At 35.1% G+C, this 23,480-nt stretch overlaps 1 long non-coding RNA gene across 1 annotated transcript in view; it reads left to right on the top strand.

The window, feature by feature from the left end:
- The window catches only part of LOC150022421 (uncharacterized), a 33,405-nt gene that overhangs the window by 5,782 nt on the left and 4,143 nt on the right, over positions 1–23,480 (top strand). Inside the window, exons 2-3 of the long non-coding RNA XR_016509598.1 lie at positions 8,089–8,211; positions 15,007–15,059. This is a non-coding gene — a long non-coding RNA (uncharacterized LOC150022421). The remainder of the gene's footprint in view (positions 1–8,088; positions 8,212–15,006; positions 15,060–23,480) is intronic.

Genomic DNA, 23,480 nt, shown 5'->3' with positions numbered 1-23,480 from the left:
CTTATTTCACTTAGCATAAGTCTCCCATCCCACCCATGCTGTTGCAAAAAGTAAGAGTCCCTTTGTTCTTTCTGCTGCGTAGTATTCCATTGTGTAGATGTACCACAGTTTTTTTGGTCTACTCATTTACTGATGAGCACTTACTCTGTTTCTAGCACTTGGCTGTTTTAAATAATGCTGCTATGAATACAGAGATGCGTGAGTTCTTTTGAATTGGTGATAAAGGATTCTTAAATTATATTCCCAGCAGTGGTATCACTGGGCCAAAAGGCAGTTCCATTTTTAGTTTTTTGAGGAAATTCCATACTGTTTTCCATAGTGGCTGCACCAGTCTGCATTCCCACCAACAGTGCACTGGGGTTCCCTTTTCTCCGCATCCTCGCCAGCACTTGTTGTTTGTTGATTTGTTGATGATGGCCATTCTGACTGGTGTGAGGTGGTATCTCATTGTGGTTTTTTATTTGCATCTCTCTGATGGCTAGTGATGCTGAGCATTCTTTCATGTGTCTATGAACCCTCTGTATGTCCTCATTGGAGAAGTGTCTGTTAAGGTTCTTTGCCTATTTTTTAGTTGGATTATTTGTCTTCCTGGTGTTGAGTCATATGAGTTCTTAATATATTTTGGAGATCAAACCCTTGCCTGATGAGTCATCAACAAATATGCTTTCCTATAAGGTTAGTTTCATTTTCATTTTGACGATGTTTTCTTTAGCCAAGCAGAAACTTTTTAATTTGATGTAGTCCCATTTGTTTATTTATTTTTTCTTTATTTCCCTTGCCCTAGGAGATATACTGGCAAAATCCATATTTTAAATGAAATGGAAACAGTAATTTAAGTTTAAAGCTGGATGAAATTGTTGATCTAACAGCAAGCAGAGTGAAAGATATAAAAGCAGGACGCATGATGTCTGGAGTAATTATAAAGATGCATCTAGTCTCTAGTTACTTCTGACAAAGCTGTTTTTGTGATTTATGGCAGGTGCTTGTTTATAAACCCACTTCTGCATAGACACACTGAAAAGCATTTATCATTCTGCTTGGCCTTCCTTATTAGATAAATGTCATATAAACATAACCTAAATCTGGAATCTTGCTAGTTTGGCACAGAAGCTGGTGGCACCTCTTTGACTACCTTCATTTTTTGTTTGACCTCCAGCAGGCAAGCAGTATTTGACAGTGAGTATCCTTAGCCCGTCTCTTTTATTTGCCAAGCAAGAAAAAATAAAGTCATTCAGATTGGTGGAGGGCAGCAAAGTAATATTTATCAACAACAGGCAACTCAATATTGATTTGGGTTTAAACAGTGTACCCTGCGGCTGTTTTCAGTTAGTAATTCTGACTAACAATTATCAAATCTTTTATAGCTTAAGGAGATATGTATTTTGACAAAATAAAATTACCCAGTAAAGGTGTCAGTCATTTTGAATTCAGGTAGCAAATAAACTGTTCACTGAAGAGGGTAGAATGTTTTTAAAGTTTTAAGAAATTTTATTCCATGGAGTCTGCCACTCTCTCATATAATCCTACTTTAAATTGTCATTATCTTCATTAAAATATTTTTTGTAATTGTGAATTAATTTATAGAGAATATGTAACTATAAATGGATAAGGATATAATGCAAGGTCAGTAATAAAAGATCAGTACCACATATGACAAATAATGAAGGTGAATAATACATTAGAAACTTGAGACTAAAATGATATTAACATATTACTATGTTGTTTACCCTGTTTTTAAAAAACTTTGGGGGTGGGTGAAAGGCTAAAGTATTTGTTAAATAAGTTAGTTCTCATTTTTATTTGTTTTTTTTTTCAGATTTAATGTGTTTTATTGATTAAAATATTACATTTGTGCCAATTTCCCTTCCCTCTGCTCCCCTCCACCCGGTGGCCCCCCTCCCTCCAGTTGTCCCCCCCTTTTAGATTATGTCCATTAGTTGTGCATACAGTTCCTCCCAACCTCTCTCCGTCTATTCCATTCCCTCCTACCTTGATCCCCAATTCCTATATCATCTCCCTCCCTTTCCCCATTCCCCCTCCCTGTTGACCTCCCCCCAATATGCTTCCCGTACCCACAGTTCCTCTTCCACTCTCGTTGCCTATTTAGTTTGCCTTTGTTTCATCTCCCTAGCTTCTGTTTTTTTTTAAACCAGTCCCTTTAACATCTCATATAACAGTGGTTTGGATCTAATGAACTCTTTCAGTTTTATTTTGTCCTGGAAACACTTTCTCTGTCCTTCTATTCTGAATGACAATTTCGCTGGATAGAGTATTCGTGGTTGTAGGTTTTGGATTTTCATTACTTTGAATATTTCTTGCCAGTCCCTTCTTGCCTGTAGGGTTTCCCTTGAGAAGTCTGCTGATAGTCTAATTGGGACCCCTTTGTACATAATTCTTTTCTTCTCTCTTGCTGCTTTTAAGATTCTCTCTTTATCTTTAACTCTTGACATTTTGATTATAATGTGTCTTGGAGTGGTTCTCCCTGGGTCCAGTCTCTTGGGAACTCTCCTTGCTTCCTGGACCTGCAAGTCTATTTCCTTCCCCAAGTCTGGGAAGTTCTCCTTTATTATATTTTCACTCAATTTTTCAAGTTCTAGTTCATCTTCCTCATTCTCTGGCAAACCAATGATTCTTATGTTGGGCCTTTTATAGCTGTCCCAGAGGTTTCTGATCCTTTCATTGTTGCTTCCCATTTCCTCTCGCTGCATTGGTTGACTGCTTGTTCCTTCTCCATATTCCAGTTTGTTGAAATGAACTCTGGATTTTATTTCCTTTCCTTCTGTCTTGTATGCGGTTTTGTTCCTTTCGTTATGAAAGTTTTTCGCTTCTTTCATATCTTTTTCCTGCTCTTTTGTGAATTCTGTAAGCCATCTGTTAACAATGGCCCAGAACTGAGCCTCTGACAGGTTTCTTATCTGTTCATCTGTCAGGTTCTCTATCTGCTGTCTGGTGAGTTGTGTCACCAGGATTTCTATAGTTGTCTGCCTCATTTTGACAGATGCGTTTTGTTTTCTTGGGCCGGCTGTAGGGGGGGCAGTGCCTGTGTACGCGTCACAAATCAGCGACCGGCCGGCGCCTGCCTGTCCGCGACCTATTTCGCAGCCCTGTGGTGCTTTCTTTGGGGGCGGGGGTCCAAGATGGATTCACACAGTTATTCAGCTAGGAGACCGGGATCCGTCCTCCCGCCCCCCTGGGCCTCACTGTTCAAGGCGATGCGGCGGCCGCTCTCCCCAGCGCCGGAGTCGCGCACCGGCAGGGTCTTGCCGCAGCCGGGACTCCTCGCCGGGTCGCGCACCGCCAGGGGCTTGACCGCAGCCGGGATTCCTCGCTGCCCCGCCGCTGTCCAGGTGCGACCGCAAACAGCACTGCCCTCTTTAACTCTTACCTGCCCAAATGGCACTGCTGGTTTATAACTTCATATGTTGGACTTCCGTGTAGTTTTATTTTCTGGAATTTCTAGTTATCCTTTGTTTTGAAGTAGTTGTATTCCTCTCTAGTTGTAGAGGGAGACCTAGCGTGTCCGTCTAAGCCTCCATCTTGGCCGGAAGTCTCATTTTTACTTGTTTTTTATGGTGACCTTATATTATTGAATGCATTAAATATAATGCATAAATATTTTTCAATATAATTGTGACAGTCTAAAATATCATATAAACTAATTTTTAAATTGTCCTTCTTAAAAAATGGAAGAATCTCCTACTTATATGCCCCATACAGCTTACCAAAATTATTATTATTATTTTTAAAATAATTTGTTTATTTATTTATTTATTTTTAGAGAGAGGGGCAAAGAGAAAGAGAGGGAGAAAAACATCACTGTGTTGTTGCTTCTCACTTGCACCCCCAACTGGGGACCTGACATCCAACCCAGTCATGTGCCCTGACTGGGAATCGAACCAATGACACTTGGTTCACAGGCTGACACTCAGTCCACTGAGCCACAGCAGCCATTGGTCACCAAAATTTTTATCTTTTAGTCAAGAGATATTTTCAACATTTATTCATATAGATAGCTATTGCCAATAAAAAAATAAATAAGTTTAAAAAATAATAATAGCTTTAACATGAAAAATATTTGGAATTTATATTTTAGTTGATATACATATATTATTTATTGAATTATTGACATAGATTATATGTAATATATGATATATAATATTAATGCAATAGATAAATTTTAGTATGACAAATATGTAACAAAATATTTACAAATACATTCCCATGGCTGGATTATAAAACACCTACTCATTTCAAATTCTATTAATGTTTCCTCTTTATTGCAACAAGGAATATGTTACTCTTGCTTATTCTTTTCTTTTAATGCTTATACTGTTAGAAGTCTGTTTGAGAAACTTATACAAAAGACACTCAACAAGCAAGCAAAAAAAAGTGTTAAAATTGTCAGCCTACATAAAGTACTTGCTCTTTCACATTTATTTATGTATTTATATGTAGAGAATGTACTGATGTGCCCCTAAAGAACACGCTGAGTTTCTGCCCAGTCAAGGACTTAGATATAAGAAAATTCTCACACCAGTAAATTTGTAAAAAGTTGTAAATTTGCTTATAACAAATGATATCTCAGCTATACAAAAATCATTTTCATATATACAATGTCTACTTGTCCAGCTAGATTTAAATGTAACTGGAAGTAAACTTTTAGCATTCCTAAGACCATGACATTCAGAGTGGAATTGCTAAATCATAGATTTATAGAAAGGAAGAATCATTGATACAAACACTTTCTAACACTTACTAATTTGAGGGAAGAAAGTAACCTGAATTACAGAGCATGTTTCTCAAGCATTCCGTAGCAGTTTCAGTACAGGAATTTATGACTAACAGCTATATTCTTTCCAAGTGACCCAAAATTTATAAGCAACATCAAAATCATTTCTGTCATTTGACACATGGTAAAAAATGGTTCATTCATGTTTTCAAGACTATTTCTCTTCACATTTCTTTTCAGAAATCATTATTTAGCCTTATTTGCCTTTTCCTAAGTTTTATGGTCAGAAAATGTATAAGATTAAAATGTTGATGTATTTAAATATAACACTTTCCATTTTTTCCTCTCATCATTTTAGTAAAGATTTTTCTTACATTGTGATTTTTATAAATATGCTTCTCTATAAAACTATAGTTTTCCATAAAAATATATTGGTGGTAAGAAACAAATTAGAGTCTACTTTGACATATATAAACTGAGAAATTAATGATGAGCTAGAGCCAGGCAGGCTCTCTTCTTTACCATATTTAACTCAAATTGCATTCTAAGATCCACCCCACCCCCATCTCTGGAAGAACTGTTGGGCTTTTCTGTCTGAACCGTTAGGGCAGAAAAAGGAAAACAGTTTCAAGAAAAGCATTGAGCATCTCCTACTTCATCAACTCAACTATCTAGTCCTGACAAGTCAATCCAACCAAACTCTTGAGTCTCACTTCAGGAAGTGGCAATGCAGATGGGTTTCTAAAGTGAGGCCTATACTGTATAAATAAGGGCATAGGCATGCACCATATAAAAATAGAAGGAAAAACACACACACACACACACAAAGGTTAACAAAAACAGTAAGTCATAAAGCAGGATTCTGAGCCTGCAAGAGGTGCAGGTCTTTTGCTGGGACGAAATAAAGAAGTGTTGATTTGCAGATCCTTTTTGTCTGCAGTTCGAATACCTCTCATGATGTCACCTGGTGCTGAGGCAAATTCTGTATGTCATACACAGCTTTAGGAAAAAAGTTTAGTTCTCAGTATTTCCTAATCCCAAGATGGGAGGGAAAAAATATACAAAACATTAGTTTGGAGGGTTGAAGACAACTAGAACTCAGGAACCAGTTCAACCTACTAGGGAAAAACAAACCTTTGAAGACAGTTAACTGCACTAGAGTCCAATGTCCATAACTGGGCATTGTGATTTCCATTGAAACACCATTTTTCTTCTTAAGATCTTCCTCATTTTGACAGAGACTGTGTTAAGCACTGTTAGAATTTGGCCTGGTTATTTGCACAAACATAACACAATAGCAAATGATCACACAGGCTTTTTAAATCTGCTTTGCTGGAATTTCACAAGGAATCCATCGTCGTCGGCAGCCGTCCGTCTCGAGAGACGATGGTGTAGCTTCTTAAGAGTCTATCTGCACCGCCGAGAATGGTTGTGCAGTCCGACTCGGGAGTGACACGGTATCTGTCTCCTCCCGTGTTGAATCGACATCTTGCGATGACGCTGGAGTGTCCTCTCCAGTGAAGCTGAAGCTACAGAGCCTGGGCAGGGTGATATGGAGGGTCTGCTATAGATTTAGCTTTAGTCAGGCCCTCAGGGCATAGAAGCCAAGCCTCACAGTTGTCATTAGACTGCCTGCAATCCTTATAAGCTTGGGTAAATTCCTTAAGATTCTGTGGCCCCCAAACTGTTCTGACATTTCTTTCTTGTCATCCCTCAGGAAAGTAACCTTCATTTCTTACCTGGAAAGACTACCATGAACTACATAACCAAACAAGGTAGTAGGCTATTTCTGCAGTGGGCTTTTATCAGCTTCAATTGTGTGTCTCAATTCCTTAAGGCTCTCTAGTGGCATCCAGAGTCCAGGCATGTCTTCCTAAGACATGACATTCCCGTCAAAGTCTTGGTTAACACAATCACAATTGGAAATGGGTCTTAATGAACTTATGAAAGAAACATACTTCCATGACTCATTCATTAAGAACTGCCAAATTCTGGAGGAATCAGGTAGAAAGAAAAATATTAAACAAAAGGAAAAATCTTTGTCCTTTTAACAGAGTAAAAAGGGCCAAACTCCAACTCTGTATTAGAAAGCTAAAAGCAGGCAATTAGCATTCCCCAGATTAGCAAACACATTGATACTTTTGAATGACCTATGTCCATGAAATAGGTGTTACAAAGCAGAACTCACTGATTTAGAAATAGATCACCTAAATAAGGTAAATTGACTCAAGGCAAAGATAAAATCCAGGGCACGTGCAGTATAGTATAACATCAGGATTAATATTGAAGTGGTATGGGTCCAAAACCACTTTATTGACACTGCAGGAGCAATTAAGAATACGTCCATTAGGACATTCAAGATTCTCAAAGTAATAACCTATGGAATGTGACTCAGATGAAAGCAGAGCTGAGACTGTCTTAAAAAAAAATTGTGTGTGTAGCACAAAGAGTTGTTATTCTCCAGATGCAGAGACAAAAATCTTGACTTTTTATATGAGGTAGGAAGACTGTGGTGCACACACTCTATTTTAAGTAGCAAGAAAGTCTTTCAGGGAATAGTGTGTTCTATCTGTTGTGTGAAATGCACAACAAAGAAAAAAGAAATTTTTCTCCTAGAATTATTACCCATTTGGTTTGAGAGATCAGTTAAAACTACCCTGGTTGCCTCAACCTTCAAGATTCAGGAAATAGGGTGAGAAAGTACTCATATCATCTAAACACAGACCATCTTTTTATAAAAGAAAAGGTGATTCGGAGACTGGAGCCAAGATCCCAGGAAGAGGAACTAAAGCAATGAAAAACCACTCTCAGGACGTAAAGTGAAGCTCTAATCAAGGAACTGGTGTCCTGTGCTCAGCTGGATTTCAGAATTGATGTGAACCAATGAGTGCTATCTTTATCCCATATTCCTCCTTCTAAACAGCAGTTCCTCTGTCTGTCTGTCATTCTGTGTGCTGAGTGAGTCAGGGGAAAGTACCCTGCCTCTTTGTATCACAAGTTTTCTGAAATAGAGAAGTTGTACTTAAGAAACCCCAGCCAAGGAGATTCAGCTAAACCTGGAAATGATTTAGAAGGTGAACTCTTGGAAGTTGTATCAACACCTTAATGAAATAAAACTTCGGGAGTCTTTGGAGGTGGTAAAATATTTTACATGTGGGAGAAATATAAGTATTTTATGACTCAATAATAGACTGTAGTAGTTTTTTAAAGCCCACAAATTATTTGCTATTCTTTCATTGAAAATTAAGGTCTATTTTTCCTCCCCGTATATGTAGGCTTATTACGAGAATACTTTAAATAAGTCTACACCAGACATTGCCCTTTAGAGGACTCAAAACCTCTTCTGTTTTACTTTGAAGTTCATGTAAGGAGTCAGACTATCCTGCTGAAGATAACCATTTGGAGAGGCAATGATACTACAAGGAGATGGAAAAGAGCCTACCTGAACAGCTTTCCAGACTTCCCACCATGGCATCAGGCATGTGAGTGATGTGCTATCTTAGACCTTTTACACTACCCAGCTGTTAGCTGAAATCTACTGAGTGACACCTGTAGATACCACATACAGGAAAATAGACCTGGTGAGACCTGCCTGAATTACTCACCTACAGAGATACAGCTACAACAAAATTATTTTCAACCATCATATTTTGGGGTAGTTATGAAGAAAAAGATGATCAAAACTAAGCACCAGTCATCACATATTTTATATCACCCTTGGATACGGCAAACATTTTCTTTAGAGATTGTGGTAGGACTAACTCAACAAAAAAATGTATCAACTTAAGTACCAAAATTAGAGTCTACAGTAGAGTCAGATTTCAATAGAGAGTCTGAAGATCCCTTCCCTCTATAATTGTATTTTACTTTATTATTTTTTCTTGACATTGCCTGCAGTATATTGAATACATTTTAAATTTAAATATACAATTCTCTATAGGAATCCATCAGTTCCATTCATCTGCTAAGTTTAATGTTGATTTTTATTTCTAGTCTGAAATTGTGAGTGTTGCTGATTTAACAACCAGCTCATATAAAAGAGACTATCATTCAATATGATAGGACCTGCTGGGAACAATTTCTTAGATCATATCACAAATGTTGTCAATGGCAAAATGTAGAGACTGTGACAGATGGAACACACAATTTACTAAAAGACATTCTGCTATTTAAAATTGCATATGTTGCAACCTCAATCTCCTATCGCATGAGAAAGTCAAGATTTTTGCCTCTGGATCTTGAGACTGACATATCACAAAACTCCATGCTGTATTATTTTTTAAAGTCTATGCCAACACTCATGCATTGTATTCAAAATATTTAAAAAATAAGAAGTATCATTTATCTCATCACTCCATCTGGTATAATATGAACTATAATGGCAATACCTGTAGAGAACATTCTAGGAAGTAAAAATATCAGTCTGCCTTCCAGCATTTCCTATGGATATGTCATGTAAAGCAGATGGCCTGAAGTCACTTGATGTTATTTAGTATCCTTATTAAAACTTGTGCCAGATCTTATTAGGAATTAAATCCATCATGTTAAAAATTATTTCTATAGGTGTACATTTGTTTAATTACTAATTAACCAGATTATTCCAATGTTTCCCAACTTCTTCCATGCAGTGATTATTGGTATAAAAAGGGCTACTAAATTAAAAATCTTGTTGAAAAAACTTGAAAATTTAATATCAGATTTTCTCAGCCTTTATGTTAACAGCCATTGTGAATTTTCAAACAGGTTATAAATCACAGCATACTCCAAGATTAATGCATGTTGGTAAAAATAAGCCATGTGATACCTTTTGCAGTTAGAAACTTTGAATGTTGATTTACTCATTTATAAATTTCTGGTATTATTTAACAACTTATGATAAGCAAAACTATAAAAATATAGGATTAATCAAAGTTAAGAAAGTAGTAAGTTCTAGAATTAAGTTATAACCTATACTGAATTAGAATACTTAGCAATCCTCCACACCCCATGCCATTTATAAGCGACATGCTATATATGCCATGTGCTCCTCTTGAGAAAAGGAAAAACTAAGGAAGAAGGGCTTTATTTGTGAGCCCCCTCACCTTGCCACCAGTTCATGCTTGACTTCTCTTTTCTATCTCAGAACAATTTGTAATATGGACACAGCAAGTAGCTGCTCAAGGAAACTGTGACACAAACTTAAAAAAGAGCAGAGAATTGCCCTCAAGTGGAAAGTCTCATCAGGGTAGCTGCCAGATGTCAGGCTCACTGCAGTGAAACTGTGGGAACTACTGTATTTCCACATTTGTAATTTGTGGTTCCAATACATGTGGAGTTCTATTTCCACACACTGCACAGGAAATCATTTGTAGAAGGCATAAAGTCACAAGTAAGAATGGTTTCCTATTTGATTAGGATTATTTTTACGATGACTTAATAGACTTTCCAATACAAACATAAATATGTATTTGAAAATCAATTGCCAAAATTTTTGGTAATATAAAATAATTCTTTCTGTCTTACCTGACTCCACAGTTGGATGTTATGTTAATGCTATTAGAAATAGCTGTTTTCCTTCACTTTCACTTGCTACACTTTTTTGTTATATTTAAATATTCTTCTGTTGTGCCCGTGGCTGTTGTTACTGCTTCTTTTGTTCTGAATAATTTTTACTACCTACATTCCTTCTATCTATATTTTAAATCTACACTGTTTGAACCTCACATTTCTCCTTTTACTTCTCTTTGTGTTCATCCATTTATCCTGGGCCTGAGACTCTTTAAAGAGAACAGTATTATCATTTTTTTAAAAATTTTTTGCTATAAAAACATTTTTAATTTTGCTTTTCCTGTTTATCTTTCTGGCCCCTATTTTTATATTAAATACACTAAAACCTATTGTCTCCTGTGTCTAGCATGTTTTCAACCATATAACATCTAGAGAGGTATGACAAGAGATCTCTTGGGTAGGTGTGACACTTGTTGACTTTTGTGGCATGGATGATCTGTCGTCTTATTTTCCGATCAATGTTATGCCAGCCTTCACCGCTCAGGGAAGCTAGTAGCTAGAAGAGAAGCATTTCTGAGAAAGGCTGTCCTTGCTTTGGTTTAGAAGCTAGAGTGTGCATAAGGCAGCAATATAAGAAACACCGATGACACAGTCAGTAGGCATTATTTTAGGTACTTCCCAGGAAAGAAGTTTTTAAAAATAAGAAGATTATGAACAGTGTCTGTAGAATGATGATTGTGAAAGCTATAATCAGATTCTACTGGTTTGCTGAAACTTAAAGGTACCTATGATACTTTTTAAAAATCACATTTCATAAAAGCTTTGGGGGAAAAAACAAAACACTTTTAATATTTTAAAATATACGATTGAAATAGAAAATCCAGCTGGAATATGAACAGATAGAGAAAGTGAAGACTAAGTGCATGAGAATACGACTATGCAGGTTAAAAGAGCCAGCATATTTTATAGTTCAAATTAAAACAGAGTTAAATAATATTCACAATCGGAGAAAAGTAAATCTATTTTTTACAGGAAATATTTTTTCTAATATTGATTTCTACCTGAAATATTTCATATGTGTCATTTTTAGACATAGTACTGGATGGTATAATGTATACTTGTCACCAACCCATCTTTAAACAGATGCAGTAAGAAATTTTATATAATTGTTTCTTGTTATATTCTGAAATATAAATTAAGGGAACCACATAAAAATGAAATTCTATAATGAATATTCTGGAAAGTATAATATTATTGACTGGAAACCTATAGTAGACATACATAGTAGCTAACCCACTTATGGCACAAATGTTTACCTAAAAATTGGTACGAAACAGTTTTTTTTCTGTCTTACCCCACTACCTAGATCAGCATAGCAATCACCTACTAAGGCCCTGTTTTAAGCACCTGAGACATGGAGAAAGGCATTTATACATTTATACATCAAGTGATCTTATGTCCAGATTGTCTGAGACGGCCCTGAATTAAGCCTACAGTTTCAGCACATAAATATTAATAGTGCTCTTTATTATTCTCAAATGTGCCCAGGTTTGGATGATAAATTATTTCGTCTTTCTCCTTTTTCATAGACATGTGATGTAGAATTCTCTGTTTTAATAATCACAATTTCTATCTAAAGTAATTTTCAGTCTTATCAGTGCTGGGCCGCATACAAGTATCTCCTTCTTACTCTCTTTTGCTATCTGATTTTTGCCATAACTCCATAGACAGTCATGGAGTGCCAGGGAGTTTCCCTCATTGGCTAAGATATTGCAGAGGGTGGTTCTTATACTGAGGGTACCAATGCCAGAAAAATGAATGGACATGTTTCCTGCACTCCAAAAGCTAGAAAGATGAATGCACAGGGCCTAAGCACACCAAAAGCAAGCAAGATAATTGGTTAGAAAGAAAGCCTTCCACTCACTGTCCCTCTAAGAACTGTGGGCGTGAGCAGGAAAGGGAATGATCTTTGAGACAGGAGTCCACCATTGTGCCAGGGTGCAGCATTGGAGCAAACCTATTTCCTTCCCACCCACTGTCTCAAAAGCTTGACTTTTACTGAGATAGGTGGACAACATGCGTTTCAGTTACAATAAAAAGTTAAAAAGCGATTAATATCGTGATCTGGAGCAGGCAGCTGTCAGAATTCATATTCTGCCTTGACCACCTGTTTGCTGCCTAACCCGAAACAAATTACCTATCCTCTCTATAACTTGGATTACTAACCTATAAAACAGGAAAGAGTTTACAAGTGGAATATACTAGAAAGATGGAACTTACTGAGCATGCTGCCATTGTGAGCTCTATCTCTGCCTTGGGTATACCCAACTTTTCTCATTGGGTAAACCAGTCTGAATAAGTTTCTAGGTTTTAAATTTTTTAAAACATTTCCTAAATTAGAGCCCTTATTTCCATTGTCCTCTCACATCATAGTCTGAGCCTTCAGCTGCAAAAGATCATCCTCACAACTTCAGGGAAACTCTTTCAAAGAATCTAGAGCCCCTCAAGAATAAGAACAATCATCTTCAACAAATCAACGAACAAGTGCTGGTGAGGATGTAAAGAAAGGTGAATCCTCATGCGCTGTTGGTGGGAATTCAGATTGATGCAGCCACTGTGGAAAACAGTATGGAACTTCTTTAAAAAATTAAATATAGAACTGCCTTTGACCCAGTGTTCCCACTTTTGGGAATATCCTAAGAAACCCCAAACACTAATTTGAAAGAATATATGCACCCCTATGTTTATTTCAGAATTATTTACAACAGCCAAGATCTGGAAACAGCCAAAGTGTCTATCAGTAAAATGGATAAAAAAAAAAAAAAGATGTGGTACATTTACACGATGGAATACTACTCAGCCATAAAAAGGAGAGATTATAATGCTAAGTGAAATAAGCCTGTGAGAGAAAAATATTATATGACCTCACATATGTGAATGAACAAAATGAACTAAGAACAAAATAGAAACAGAGGGATGGATACATGAAACAGACTGACAGCTGTCAGAGGGGAGGAAATTGGAGGACTGGATGAAAGAAACTAAAAGACTTAAGCAAATATATATCGAGTCGGCAGCCGTCCATCTCGAGAGATGATGGTGTAGCTTCTTAAGTGTCTATCTGCACCGCCGAGAATGGCTGTGCAGTCCGACTCGGGAGTGACACGGTATCTGTCTCCTCCCGTGTTGAATCGACATCTTGCGATGACGCTGGAGTGTCCTCTCCAGTGAAGCTGAAGCTACAGAGCCTGGGCAGGGTGATATGGAGGGTCTGCTGTTGCCCATGCAGCAGACCCCCCCTCTCTTCGCAGCTGAAGGGTCCAAGGGAAAGACGGAGTCAATACAGCTTGGCTTCAGGTGCGCCGCAGGAGTTGCCGGTGTTGACTACAACGTCAAACCGCCTTAGGGACTCCGGCTCCGGATTTTCTGTCGGGGTTTACTCCCTTAGCCTTTCCCCTGAAGAGGTATGCCGCAAGGCAGCGGAGGTTTTTTGGAGTCAGAGTTTTCCTTCTCTGATGTACCCTGACTGGAAGATCGAACCAGCGACACTTAGCTCGCAGGCCGACGCTCAATCCACTGAGCCAAACCAGCCAGGGCTAAGAAAATATATATATATATATATATATATATATATATATATATATATATATATTTTTTTTTTTTTTTTTTTTTTTTTTACACAGATACGAACAACAGTGTGGTGATAGCCAGAGGTAAAATAAAGGCTGGTGGGATATAGGTCGGGTGGAGTTGGGCAAAGCAGGGAAATAAGGACAGAAATAGACTTTGCCTGGGGAGATGAATGCATGATGCAGTGTGAAGATGATGTTTTACGGAGTTACACACTTGAAAATTGTACCCCAATAAAAGACAAAAATTCTAGACTGCACTGTGTACAGAGGAAGACAGATTTTATTTTTCTTACCACCAGTGCTGAAGTTCATCAGAAAGTTACAGTGTTAGAGAGAAATAAGCATGCTAAGAAACAGAAAAATGAAGCACATACATAGAATGACAACCTTAGCCCATATAACAAAAGGGATAAGCAGGAAGGATTCTGCCAACCAAGGGCAAGGGGTCTGTGACATAGTTTAAACTTGACCCTGAAAATATGAGGACTACTGCCAGTAAAATGTATCTCAGTCTTCAGAAGCTGCTGAAGATAAAACTGTTATTTTATTGTTGTGCCTGTTGATATTAGCATTATAAAGTGGACAGTTGAAGCCCGAAGACAAAGAATACGACTTTCTTCCTATGTAAAATTATGAGGAAAGTTCAGGGTGAATATCAAATTTCTTTGATTTCTTGGCTGTGTAGATTAGTGCATTCGCTAACTGCTTGTTTTTTAGTTAATAATACCATTACTTTTTAAAATAATATTGAAAAATAAGAACGGAAATGCCATATTGGAAAAAATTAATAACATAAATAATATACAATGTAATAATTTGGCAAGTGAGAACATGGATTTTGCAGACAGATTATACATATATTTGTTAGAAAAATTGTATGGCAAGGCGTCAAGTAAGCTAAAGAACATGTATGGATGAGTAAAAACAAGAAAAGCTTGTGAGTCAATAGGACAATAAACATCACATCAATTTTGTTCAAATGTGTTGCCAAAATCATATTGTGAATGTGCTCTGTCTGGAAATGATTTAAACACAGTCCTTGGTCTCCTGTACCATGTAACAAGAGTGGCGATTAAGAAGGTGTAAATCAACTGTGTCGGAAGAGAAAGTGCATGTCTTATATGCATAATATTGAGATACTTTTTCCCTTTTGACCAGCTGTGAGAATTCCAAGCACTTTTTTTCTGGTAAGAAGTTTGCACATCCAAAAGGTAGGTGACTCTTGGAGTGACAGTGCCATTGAAAAGAGGTGAGTAGCCTAGAGCAGCAATGTGATCTTGACACTGAAGTTAAAAATTTCTCATTGCAACTCTCTAAACACTTGGCCCAGTAAACTGCTACATTTGTCAATTAGACAGAAAGAGCTCATTCAATCTGGCATTGTGTGAAAAATTAAAGAAAATGAAAAGAATAAGCATACAGTATAATTTACAAATTTGTTGCCTCTTAGTTATTGTAGTACAAGCTAGCATTAAATAGAAGTCACAATATTAAAGCTCCTAGTATCCTGAGAGAATCGTTATTTTAATTTCTTCATGTATAGGTTTTGTTATTCTGGACATTTCATGTATTGAGAATCCTGCGATCTGCAGTCTTGTGGCTGGCTTCTTTGATTTAATGTAGTTTTCTTGGTTCATTTATGTTGTAGTAAGTGTAAGCACTTCATCACTTTTATCACAAAATCATATTCTATTGTATTGATATACTACTGTTTTTATTACTCATCAGTTGATGGGTGTCAAGGGTTGTTATCACTTTTTGGTTAACATGAATAATGCTGTTATAAACATTCATGTACAAGTTTTTGTGTGGATATATATTTTCATTGCTCTTGGATATGTACCTAGGAGTCAAAGTTTTGTGTCTCTCTGTAATTCTATGTTTAAATTTTTTAGAAACTGCCAAACTATTTTCCAGTGAAGTCTATACCATTTCACATTTCCAAATAAATGTAGGAATTTAAGATTGCCTTTTTGATGATATCTATTCCAGTAGGTGTGAAGTGATATCTCTGTCATTTTGAATTGCATTTCTCAAATGGATAGAAGAGTTGAGTATTTTTTCATTCCTCGTTTTTTATTTGTATATCATCTTTGGAGAAATGCAGATTCTAATTTTCTTGTCATTTTTAATTTAACTATTTGTGTTTTTACTGTTGAGGGCAAAAGTTCTTTACATATTCTGCCTACAAATCTCTTATCAGATGCAGATATTTCCTCAAATGTTGAGTTATTTCAAATTTTTTGGTATTTGTCCTTTGAAGCCACAAATTTTCATTTTGGTGAAGTGCAATTTATCTTTCTTTCTCTTTTATTAATTGTTTTGTTTGTGTGTGTGTGTGTCAGTGTGTGTGTGTGTGTGTGTGTGTGTGTGATATGAAGAAAACTTTCCCTGACCCAAGGTCATGAAATTTACACCTAAGTTTCCTTCTAAGAATTTTATATTTTCCTTTAGGTCAATGATCAGGGTTGAATTACTTTTTATGTATGGTTCAAGATAGGGATTCAAACGCATTATTTTATATGTGGATATCCACTTCTCCAGGCATCACTTGTTGAAAAGATTATTCTACCTCCATTGAACTGTTTGCATCCTTGTTGAAAATTAAATGACAATAAATTCAAGAATTGGAATGGAATGGAATAGGTAGATTATATTCAATCATTCAAAAACTATTCTGAGAAACTTAAGTTTTCTGGGCTTTAGCATACAGTGTCCTTAATGATTAGAAAAACTTGGTGAAAGTATATTTCTACCAGAATATGAACTAGAAAATTTGGTGTGCATGTATTTTAGAAATTCTTATTCAATTCAAGCTGGAGATTAGCTAATGTATTGGTATACAGTATTAGACCTTTCTGAAAAACATTGAAAACACTAAATTATTGCGTATCTGTGGTCACTAAAGTCTCTCTTGGAATTCTCAAAGTGAATATTCATATATGTAGAGAAAATATGCCTTAAAGGCTATTTAAATCAAAGGCTCTATCAAGTCTTCCCTCTGACAAATTTTGTTACATTGGAGACAATTGCAAATATCAATTTATCAATGCAGACTTTAGTAGTAAAGGGATATAGTGCTATAACTTATATTCTTTAATCTGACTCCTTTAAAAATATATATTAGTTTTAACATGATTAATAATACTGGGCTTAGTTAGCAGTGGCAGAATAAAATTGGTTAGGGGAAATGATTGTCATATATGACAGTCATGGATTGAAAAAAAAATTCTTATGCTTGTTTCTTATCATGTTATGCAGAGTGACACAAAAAGAATTTTTCCTTAAAGACATAGTTTTCCTATTAATGAGTTGCTTCTGTTATTTCACAGTGAGTATTGCCCTTCTTTTAATAGATGTTAACACCCAAAAGCTAAAATACAGAAAAGCAGTATCTTTGAGTAGATGAACAAGTACTTCTAAATGTAAAGTAAGCTAAATTTATGAGATTCCAACCTGCTTTTGTCTATTTTAAATAAACTTTACATTAATGATTTTAGTTCACATGGCTAAAATGTCTGTGAAATATTTCCTTTTTAATATAAAAATGAAGAAACAGCATATAATTTATAACAGAATAAACTCAACTAACCTACTTAGTTGTGATTAAGCATAGTTAGCAGAAGTGTCCTGCATTGGTACAATTGAATGTTCAATATCATCTGTATAGATCTGTCCTATTATCTTCAAATATATACTAGTGAAGCATTCTAAACATTAGAGTGTGCTGGTTTAAACAGAATGATAAAATATGCATTTATTTAAGTAAATCACCAAGCTATTTTTTATTGTTTTCTATGTTGTGGCAAAGTCAGCTAAAGGTCAAATTAAAGACCGCACATTTTATAGACTAGAGAAAAAATTGAACCTAATCATCTCAGTTTGGTAAATGCTAAAGTCATAAGATAAAAGTCTATTTAGGAAGAGTTTATTTTGGTTCTGAAAGCCAGGGATTTGCAAATTAAGAGAGAATCTATTTTGTAAAGGCTGTTTTCTTTTCTTAATTATAATGTATAGTTTATTTTCCGTTTTAGCAAATGAATCACTTTACCTAACATTTCAGCAGCTAGCCTTCCAAGGAGCTGTTTTAAGATTACCCTGCCCACATTCGTTAGCCCACCAGCTTCAATGTCATTAACCGTGTCTGATTTTATGCCAAGCTGCCATTTCTCTTCAGCTTGCATAAGTAGAGTTTGAACTAGTGACATCAATTCTCTTTTTGAAAATACCTACATAGCAAGTGGGAAGATCAAACCTGTCATGTTTCGTCAAGCTGTTTAAGTTAATATGTAGGAAGTGACTTGTGAGAGTTTATTCATGGTCACCAGTAAAATGGTTCAAATTCAGATGAAGGCAATTTATCACTGAAACACCCTTCATTTCTCTCTCCCACCCTCCAGCTCTTCATCCCGCCTCCTCCTTTGCCTCTCCTTCTTCCCTTTCTCCTCCCTTCCTTCTTCCTTATATTTCTCTCCTCCTCCTTCTCTCCTTTCCTTTATTCTTCTCTTTTAAGCTCTTTTTTTCTTTCATCCTTCTCTCATTCACTCTTTTCCATCTTATCTCTCCTCCAATAATAAAGGAATGATGTAGTAGGCTGAAGGAAAACATTTCTTTTTCTCAATATATTCACACTGCCATATTACTTGTGTACGCCCTGGCTGGTTTAGCTCAGTGGATTGAGCGTCGGCCTGCGAGCTAAGTGTCGCTGGTTCGATCTTCCAGTCAGGGTACATCAGAGAAGGAAAACTCTGACTCCAAAAAACCTCCACTGCCTTGCGGCATACCTCTTCAGGGGAAAGGCTAAGGGAGTAAACCCCGACAGAAAATCCGGAGCCGGAGTCCCTAAGGCGGTTTGACGTTGTAGTCAACACCGGCAACTCCTGCGGCGCACCTGAAGCCAAGCTGTATCGACTCCGTCTTTCCCTTGGACCCTTCAGCTGCGAAGAGAGGGGGGGTCTGCTGCATGGGCAACAGCAGACCCTCCATATCACCCTGCCCAGGCTCTGTAGCTTCAGCTTCACTGGAGAGGACACTCCAGCGTCATCGCAAGATGTCGATTCAACACGGGAGGAGACAGATACCGTGTCACTCCCGAGTCGGATTGCACAGCCATTCTCGGCGGTGCAGATAGACTCTTAAGAAGCTACACCATCGTCTCTCGAGATGGACGGCTGCCGACGACGGAGTTTAGAGGCAATATGTGCCATTATTGACTTTTTGACCTACAAGTCTGAAGTTCATAGCTCTCTCTATTGCCCCAAGGACATGTGCACAGTTTTGAAAATTTTATAATTTCTGTTATGTTTCCCTTAACATTTTTAAATTAAATATGATAATAGTAATCTGTATTCAAATAAAAAATTAACTACATTGCATATTTCCAGTTTAGTGTTTTTGTGCTTATAAGCAAAAGGAAAATTGGAGTTCAATAATGTTCTATGGATTCTGAGGAATAGTTTTAAAAAAAATAGTTTTTAAAAGAATAATAACATAAATGCATTTTTATACAAAATGCAATTCATAAAACATATATATATATAAGACAATGAAATAATTAAGGTCTGTGTCAGACTAAAATTAAAATTTAAAAATATATAAATTGCAGGGAAAACAAAGATTTTCAGTCACATTTTAATTATTTTTCTAACTTAAAAATGACAGTCCTTGTATAAATAGATCAACATACTGCATTTAATGTATTCATGTTTTTGTAAGCAGTCAATTGCATCATCAGTTTCATCATTAAAGAACAATTTGGTCACTATAAATAACAGGGGGCATCTAGTGATCCTTGTTTCTCTGCATTGCAAACCACAATTAAGTCTATTTCCTCAATGGAAATTAATATGATTTATTCATTTGCTAAAATTACTAGCTTGTTAATAATTATACAATGATTTAGCCTATATAAATGCTGTTTATGGTATTCTGATAACGACATATTGTCTCAAATATTCTGGAAAAAAAATTAAAGTATAAAAAAGCTTTTATTCATTGTCTTTTTAGAAATGAAAACAATGCCTAAAACAGTTGTTCTTTGTGAAAATTTTATACCTATATTTCTATTTAGTATTCTCATCTGTGATTCAATATATTTCAAAAGTATTAACTTATTAAATACAGTAAAACTTAAGACTTTTATTATACAATTCTTAAATATTCATACTTATGTCTTGAACCCTATTTATCCTTATAATACATTAGTTATAGAATATTTTTTAAACTTTATTATATATGCCTTATTCCTTTACTAAGATACAATTAAGAAATAACATTTGTTTAGATAAAATTAGTTAAATCAAATTTCAGACTATAATTATAGAAATATTAACCAGCATGTATGCTACCTATTGAAATATAAATAAAAAAATTGTCATACATGTGTTAAAAGATTTTTCAGGGCAAATATCATAAAATTTCCCAACATTTTTTATTGAAATGAGGAAGGCACTTTGAAAAGATAAATTCAGGGTGATTCTGGTCTCTCTATCTAAAGCATACATGCTGTGTCTAGGTTATACATTAGTATTTCGGCAATTTAATTTCAAAAAATTATATTTAATAAATACAAATTTCTAATCTAAGACATTCTCCTCATTTCAAAATATAATGAAACCGTGGACCAAAAATTTTACATTTTTTACCCCAAATGACCATAAATATTAGTATAAAAACTGGGTATTTATACAAGTAATTTATTTATTTTTCCAGTGAGCTTAGTTGTCCTCTACCTAATAGCTACAATCTCTCCGCCAATTTATAAAAGTGATAAAGAAGTACACCTATTGACTAGAATTTTCATTGGGAAATTGATATAACCTCATAATTTCAATTTGTCTTAGAGAATCAATAATTTTGATTTTTAAAATATTACAGATTACAATATTATACATAATTTAAACTGGGTGAGTAAAATGAGGAAAATCCCTTTTGAAAAGATTTTGTTTTTTACCAACTCAATGGCAGTGAAAATATATATATTAAAGGAAATTGCCTGATTTTATAAACAAAATGACATAATCTATAACACTAAGATTTTAATCAATTTGCTTCCAAAGGTAGAAATAAGATTAATTGCTCAAAATTCGTCCAAGTGTAGCTGTTGATTCCTTGTGGACTTAGTCATAGGTTTGAATGACTATTGTTCTGTTATTAGTTTGTTACTCTCTTTAGCGATGAGTGAAAATTATCTGCCATTATTTATTATATTAAATGTTTATACTGTCATCTCCTCAAGCTTTACCACTTTGACACTCCACAACCTCACTCCCTACACTTTTCCTCTACTTTATTTTTTTTCAGAGTGTCATTACCTACTGCCTGCTCTCCAATAAGACCTATTGTGCATGAGGGCAGGAGCATTTCTTTGTTTTAGTCAAAACAAAATTCTCATTATCAAGTACAATGTGTGACCTGAGTAAGCATAAGCATGAAAAAATTTAATATGTACTTGTTAAATAAATAAATGATGAAAAAACAAATTAATAATAAAATTGATTTACTAACCAGAAGTGTGTGTATATACATATTCAATAATACCAATATATCTGTTGTTTTTGCAGGAGCTAATTGACTATTTGCCTTTAAAAAGTTACCAACATTACCTGATAATAGTTTTTATATTTAAAACGTCCAAGTAAAATGCAAACTAAAAAGACCGATTCTATGATTTCATGTACTCATTGTTGCTATACATAAAATTACAACCAAAATGTCATTATTGTATCTTCAAACTATTAGTTTGAAGAAATAATATAGTTTTAAATACAATTATAAAGTTTTTAGAACCTATTATTTATCACTAGTTTCCACCCAAAATATGCAAATGAAATGTTCTCTGTAAACTTGAAAGAGATCATTAATAATGTAATTGTAAATTCAAATGTATAAAAGGAAAAGTAAACAGTTGGCTTAAATATCAATACTCCTCTCAGAATAGGCAAACAATTAATATCCAGTTCTAGGAGAATAAACATACTAAAACAAAACTTGGTTTTGGTTTGCTATGCTAAATTTATGCAATTATGAATTATTCACTTTCCCAACACATGAATTATTTTGGGGTGGAATCTGAGTGCATTCTGAATCTATATCATCACTATAAGATCAGGCAGGACAGTTGCTTAATGTCATTATTTACTTGAAAATGACTTTTTCTTTTTGAGGTGCGATACCATAGTCCATTGAAAAAGAAAAACACATATATAATTCTACTAATTTTACTGTGTTATCCTACTATAGTGCAGCAAATTTCAACCAGTGTGTCTCAAGAATTTTTAAAACATGCAATACCTGACTATGTAGTCAGATGCACTGACTCTTTTCCCTTGGATTGTCAAATTGAAAAATGACAACAGTCAACACAGCAATAGTCACCTGGTGTGAATGTCTGGTCTTGAACCATAAATATATAGGTCAAAATAGAGTTGCATATTATTGATCATGTTGCATAATAAGGTTGCATCTGATTAGTTAATTCTTGGTATCAGAAATTCTTATATACAAATGTAGGCACCTGATTTGTTTAAAAAGTCACTTTGGAGCAAAAAGGGTAGATGATTACTCATATATTTTCTGTAAATCAATTAAAAATATACCTTATTTTTGTCAGATTGTCAATCATATATTTTGTTGGTGTGACAGAATTTTAGTAATCATTTTGTGTGCCATGATATGAGAAAGGTTGAAAATCACTACTAAAGAACATTTCAAAATTTGAACATGATCATAGTAAATGTATCAGGGCAACTTCTGGGGTCATGTTGGGGCATCTCAAAGAATACATACCTTAAATGTGCCCAACTATATTTTATTTGGCTAAAAGAGCCTGCATGTTAGAAACTGCTACAATACATTTGTTAATACCTTTTAAGCATTACAGTATAGACCTGCCTTTTCACATTTACCTGCATCCTTTTTTTCCTTTCTTTGTATTTTATTCCTTACTTTAGAGAAAAAAAAGTTAGAAAACAGTAAACCTAGAAAATGAAACATTGTACATTGTTGGAGCAAAAGCACAGAGGCATGGCAGTTTTTCTAATTTGGGGCTTTTAAATTGGTCATCAAATTGAGCCCCTTATTAATCTATATTCTCATGAATCCATACTGTTAAAGGATATAATGAGGGAGCATATGATGATGGGTTTTCTTTTCTAAATACCCTCTAAATTTTTACACTGTAGCTTCATTGTGTAAAAATAGAAACAGTTTTCTACAATATATTTTTTGCACAGTTATCATGAAATGCAACCTCATCTTCAGCTCTAATATGTAAAAGAATTTTATATATTATAATTCATTAATACATATTAATTTTATCATTTAAATAAATGCAAATTTATAAAAGAAGTTAAGAAGAACATGAGATTTTAAGGTGTCAGTATCAAACATATTAAATGTCTAGTAATAACTGTATATAACCAGTTTAAAATATATGGGCTCAGAACCTCACTATCTTATGATGGCTTAAATACCACATTAGAGAATGTGCAACCAAATATAAAATCACCTATAACAATGAGATTTTTAAATCTATGTTCTAACAAGCTATTAACTCCTCAAATCATGCAAAGCAGGTTTGGATGAAACTAGTGAGTATATGAGTGTAATTCAGTTATCTTCTCATAAATCTG

The sequence above is a fragment of the Furipterus horrens genome, unplaced genomic scaffold (assembly GCF_987537825.1).
Source record: "Furipterus horrens unplaced genomic scaffold, mFurHor1.1.pri manual_scaffold_1, whole genome shotgun sequence".
NCBI classification, from domain to species: domain Eukaryota; kingdom Metazoa; phylum Chordata; class Mammalia; order Chiroptera; family Furipteridae; genus Furipterus; species Furipterus horrens.
This window is presented reverse-complemented; position numbering and strand designations above follow the sequence as displayed.